Here is a 6,000-nt window from a genome sequence, read left to right as displayed (position 1 = left end):
TAATAGCAATAATAACAATTTCATAATGCCTTAGAAGTCAATGATTTGTGTTGGCTACATTATGTCATAATTCCAGGCTAGTTTGTTATTTTGAATTCATTATGCATTTTGAAAATCTTAGGGTGAGTCATAGTGGGGAAGACTCAGTAAATGAAGAACTGAAATTTTTATTGCTTTTCCATATTTTCTTTTAGAGTACAATTTTGTCTGTTTGTTAGTTGGTTGGAAAATAAGAATTTGGAAGAGAACAGTAGAGGAATAGGATTCTGGTGAAAGAAACTAAACTTTCTTTTCATTTGTGAATTAAATTAATTAATTTGTGAATTTTCCTAGATTTTTCTAACTGATATTGTAGTTTTAAATTAAATTTCTGCAAGAGAATAGGTATTTTATCCTGGTAAATTTTTTATACAGTAAAAGTCTGGAAGTTTCCCCTGAGTTCTTTGACAACTCTATGTGGGGCCTATGTATTAGTTTAAAGTAGGAAAGTTAAATCTCACTGGTATGGGTTTGAAAAGCATTTATCTGCATGTAAAACTTTTAAATGCTTATGACTTTATACACAGAAAACTTTGATCATCATGAAGTTTTTGGACAGCTTGCTAATGGTCTCTTCCCTTCCTTGTGTTTTCCCAGGCCTCTCAGACTTCCCCTTTGACATATTTTACTCTTGTTCCCTGTGTATTTTCAATGATTTGGTAACTTGTTGTCTCTGGTCATCAGTGTCTCCTCCTGCCTCTTTCTTGTCTTTTTTTTAATGTCCTTCTTGTGTCTATCTATGATGTCTGAAGCTGCCAAGTCATCCTGTTCCATGAACCTCTTTCCAGACACAGCACTGTTCTTTCCTCAACACGGTGGTTTGTTGGGAACCCCGTCACAGTGCTGAAAGGGCAAACCACTTCAGCTCCATCTACAGGCTTGGGAATAAAGCCTGTTGCAACTAAGCACCCTAACAAAATATTTTTGTAGTCCAAATAACTCCTTGTGTGGGAGGTCAGCTTTTCAAAGGTGCAGCAGTTCACTTGAAGAACTCCCTTGGGGCTCTGACCTTGTAGGCAAATCTCTTAGAAAAACTGGTATCAAGTGGCTTTTCATGGTGAGCTGTCCAGACAGTGTCTGCTCAGCAAGGCTATCTTTTCACAAGCCAGAATCAAATACTGGTTGTGTCTGTACATGGATTTTACCCCACCCCAAAGGAGGAGAATTCGGAGTGCTTCATCTCAAGTGCCAGTGCAGGAGGAGCTAGGACAAAAATCAGTGACTCCATTTTGACACAGGCAGGAAACAATGAGAGGGAGGGGGCCTTGTTTCTACAACATAAATAACATTTTTGTGACTCTCCTATCATGATTCAGCAGCTCTGATGTCAATTTACAGTAACAAAGGAGACGGGAGATGGTCTATGTGGGAAGGAGTGTCGACAAAAGCATCTTGTACAACTTCCTTTGGCTCCTCAGCTGTGTTATCAGGGGTGGGCAGCTGTGTAGGACAAGCCCAACATTAGGGGAGCAAAGCCCCAGACTGCTGAGAAGAGGCCCGAGGTAATAGCAAGAAATAAGGGTGGCAGATAAGCTTTCAAACTCAGGATCTGTGATCTTTGTGGGGCCACTGGCTCTGCCAAGCAGCAGATGTATTTCCATGGTGTAAGTAAATGCCTGACCTGGGAAAAAACATAGTGTTCAGAGTATAGCCCATTTCTGATAGTGCAAAATTTGTGACACTCAGAAACATAGAATTAACCTAAAAAATATCATGGCTGGTTAAAACATTTTTAGATCCTTGCAATATTAATTTGGAGTTGTTATTTCTGTGTTCAGTTTTTTTCAATTTTGTCAGGTTCATGTTTCAAAATTTTTCAAGCTGCCTAATTAAAAACTTCTGAAACACAGAGAGCCTGAGATTCCATGGGACCTCTTGCTATGCCAAGAGGTTTGGCTTCTGAGATGAAATACAAAACACCTAGTATGAAGTTGTGGGGTGAAAAGGGATTTGGCAGTACTGTGTCTCACAACTTTTCTCAGCTATCTTTATCACTACTGCATCTGAGACCACCTGTATCCAACAAAGATCAGTTTTACAGACCTCATCTTTGAGATGCTATGCCTGCATCCCAATTTTCTCCTCCTAAGGCTTACTTTGAGTTGGACTCTACACAGTTTTTCTTGCCCCAAGCTGCTTGTTTCCTACTTCTACTGGACCCGTTGATTCTCTGCTAAATTTACTCATGCTTACACATTTCTATCCCTGATTACCAGGAAACCATCTCTGCGTATGGGATTGCTCATCTTGACGTTGCATGTGAATTGTTCTGTTTAACCAAAACATCAGGTTTCCTCAGATTACTGGTAACATGCTCTTGTGAATGTTAGTTGTGATTAAGTGACAATTCCCTTTGCTATTCTTCTTCTGAATCCTCCTTCATAATGTCTGCCACTAAGTTTCAGTATTACCTGTGACACTCCCACTATTACTCCAGTCCCGGGCTTCTTTGTCAACTAGAAAAGAAAAAAAGGGCTTCCCCCACCTACTTTGAGTACCTTGAATAAACTTAGCTATCAATTGCACTTTTTTTAGTGCCAGCTTTATACAACTTCTGTCACCTTAGACAAACAGAAATGGAAAAACCCTGATCTCACCGTTTTCTTCCACCTCTGAGAACTTATTTCATAATGCAGGATTCCAGACTAAAACACAGCAGGAGGTGTCCTCCTTGGTCTTTTTACAGAGCTATTTGTACCAACCTACTGAGTAGTTCTGTGTTTTATCCAAATGGAGATGGCATAGATTCATCACAGGTCTGGAAGGAGACTGTAAACCCCTGACCTCTACACCATTGTGACTTCCTCATTAGAAGAAAACTGGACTAGGCTGCAATAATTGCACTTAAAATTTAAGTGGTCAATGCTAATAATGGTTCCTCCTGAATTTAAGAAGCTGTAAGATTTAATTCTGTCTCTGCTGGCTTGAGGTAGGCATTGTTCTGAACCACAGTAGTAGCTTCGGAGATCCTTTTGTACTCCATCAACCCCTCCATTAGAGAGGCCTGATATTTAAACCTTCTCTTCACACCATGCCTTACAACTACTACTCTTACAGCTCTGCCAAGTGATGGCTCCTCCACTTACAGGGTTGGTAGCTCTGGACAGTGTGAAGCCTACAGTAATCAAGATGAGTGACAGCACAGGCCTCACTACTCACAGTAGCTGAGAGTGTGAGTCTTGGCACCAGCATTGAGAATACGGCCCTCACTAGGGAGGGGTGTAGATCTCACTCTGTGCAGAGAATGGAGGTGTGAATGTTGGCTAGGAAGGAGGTGTATGCCTGCAGCACTGATACTGAAACATGCATACAGAACTGCAGCCTGTCCTCTGCCAGCTGAAGGGCAGCAACCAGAGCTGCGTCTCTACTCCAGAGACATAAAGCTGTGCTAGGTTATAGAAATCAGGTTTTTCATTACTGAGCACTGAAACACATAAGGAAGCCTTCTTTCATGGTCAGAACCCAGCATGAACTACATTTAGATCTAAGACAAAGACAATTGTGTATAAAACACAAAACACATACCCAGCTTGGTAGGGTAGTATTGTGACCTTGTTATTTAAGTCTGAAACTCCAGTGAGGAACAAACACATGCTGGTCTTCTGCTAGAGGTTTAGATTCTGCTAGACCTTCCAGCACTGTTTGTTTTTCATGATCGCATAGATTTCCCTTCCATTTCTTGCTCACACTTGTTAAGATGAGGTAAATCAGCATGAATCTCCATTCTAACTTTTGTAAATCCTCTATTGTTCACCTGCAACATTTTTCTAATCTGCCACATTTCACTCATCTGCCCCAACCTGCTATCTGGCTTTCTCTTTCCCAGACCAGGCCCATCTTTTTTCTTCTTCCTCCAGAATGACACTGAATTCTGCCCAGACTAAGCAGCACTGACCAGGCAGTTCAATTACTCCTTACAAACACTAGTCAAGTGCTAGTCAGACTGAGCTCCCCAGCTGGAAGTTACACAACTTGTGTGTCTGTGCATGGAGTCAGGCATACAAGGAGTCACTGGGGCTAGTGGTCAAACTTGAAGTGCACACAGAGTTAATATGCTGGCAGAAATACTGAGCTTTACATCTGAAAACCCAAATACAAAAATAATATGATGAGTAAGACTAAAATTCCCTGTTCTGAGCTTCCATGGGGCCAGCTCCCCTCCCCATCCCCCTTCAGGGCTCAGCAGTCACTTCTCCTTTTCTGCCCTGCCTTGCAGAAATGTCTCCTGGGATGAGTCAGAGGAGGACTTCCAGGCAACAGTGTTACTGCCTTTGGCCCCACCAAACAGTGGGCAAAAATGCCTCTGCTGAGGCCTCGGAGCTCCTTTCACATACTTTGAGGGCTCTCTCTGATTCAGGTACCTCTTGATACTGATTTTTTCTGAATCAGAGGATCATAGAAAAGATTAGGTTGACAAGGACCTCTGGGAGGTCGTTTTGTCCAGTCTCCTGCTCCAAGCTTCAAGAGTAGATTAAGTTGCTCAAGGTTGGACCAGCTGAACTGCTGAAAATCTCCAAGAGATACCACAGAGACCTTGGACATCTCTCCCAGTGCCTGACCACCTTTACTGAGAAATTTAAAAATCTTTCTGCCCTGTCCACATTCATGGTCTGCCTGTTTCTCAGCTTGCCTGTGTCCCCTGTCAGTGCTTCAAGTCCTCCACGTGCAGGCCTCAGAGATGTTTTGATGTGATCTCTCCGGGGATTTTGCTGGGGCTCTGGTACCCTTTCCCTGCAGCAAGTGCAGTTTCAGGGCACCACTCATGCCCCAGCCTTTAAAAAAGTGAGCTACTTACAGTACCACAAGAAAAAGTATGTTTTAGAAGGTTCTGGGGACAGAGTATAGAGAGCTCTATTAGGTGCGAGGAAGCATGAATTTCCTAAGCTACTCTGACCCCATATTAGCAGTTTTTGTGGTGGAAATTCAGCTGTCAGGACTAGGGAAGACCACTCCCCTGCCGCGGCCAGGGAGCCAGGCTCCTCTGCAGCGCCCCGTCCCTCAGGCAGAGCAGAAGCTTGCCAGGCTTTCTGAGACACCCGAGACCGTGCCTGGCTAAAGGAAAGCCTCCCACGGCGCCGGAGTGACCGGGGGAAGTGACACCATCCCTGGGCTCGGGTTGTTCGTGTCCTGGCAGCGCAGCACGGTGGGGACAGACCACCAGCGGCACGGCCTCACTCCCCACGCCCGGCTGGGCACCGCAGGGGCCGCTCCCGCGCCCCGCTGCCAACCGCGGCGCCCCTCGGGTGCCACGAGCTCCCAGGAGCGGCGTTCAGGTGCCTCACACGGGTGAAGCTGCCCGTGTCCGCCGGACGGGCTCGCCCCCACCGGGCCACACCCTCCTCCCCGCGGGCGGGAGTCCCCGTTCCCCCTGAGGGCGCTCCGGGCCCGGCCCGCGCTGCCGGCGGCGCCGTTCGGCGGGCGGGCAGCGCCGCCCCGCGGGGCCCCCGCGCCACTGCAGCCCCGGCGTGCTCCGGCAGCCCGGAACCGCCCCGGGGAGAACCGGGACCGCGAGAAAACTGATCCTCCGCCTTCCCTTTCATAGTTATTAATTTCATTGTTTTTCCAGCAGAAATACTGTAAATGATTTTTCATGTGGGTGACCTAGCTAATAATATACTCCTTCATCGATTAAAGTAGGATTTTAAAAGATAATAATAATAATAATAATAATAATAATAATAATAATAATAATATGCGTGTAGAATTTGTCATTAACTGACTAATACTTTTGAGTGACTTAATTTTTCAGTACCCAATGTACGTGCCATGCTCCACTGCTATCTCTTGCCTTTTGTGGATGCACAACACACCAGCCTTTGGGGGCTGTGCATGAGGTGTACCCCACGTCTCTGCCTCCATGGGTACCACTGAACTATAATGGGTTTACTTTTTTTGTTTTTAACTCTACCCTGTAAGGCTCCGTCAGTTCAATACACACAATCCAAGAAGATCACAGAGGTT

This window comes from Prinia subflava, chromosome 5, assembly GCF_021018805.1.
Source record: "Prinia subflava isolate CZ2003 ecotype Zambia chromosome 5, Cam_Psub_1.2, whole genome shotgun sequence".
NCBI lineage: Eukaryota > Metazoa > Chordata > Aves > Passeriformes > Cisticolidae > Prinia > Prinia subflava.
This window is presented reverse-complemented; position numbering follows the sequence as displayed.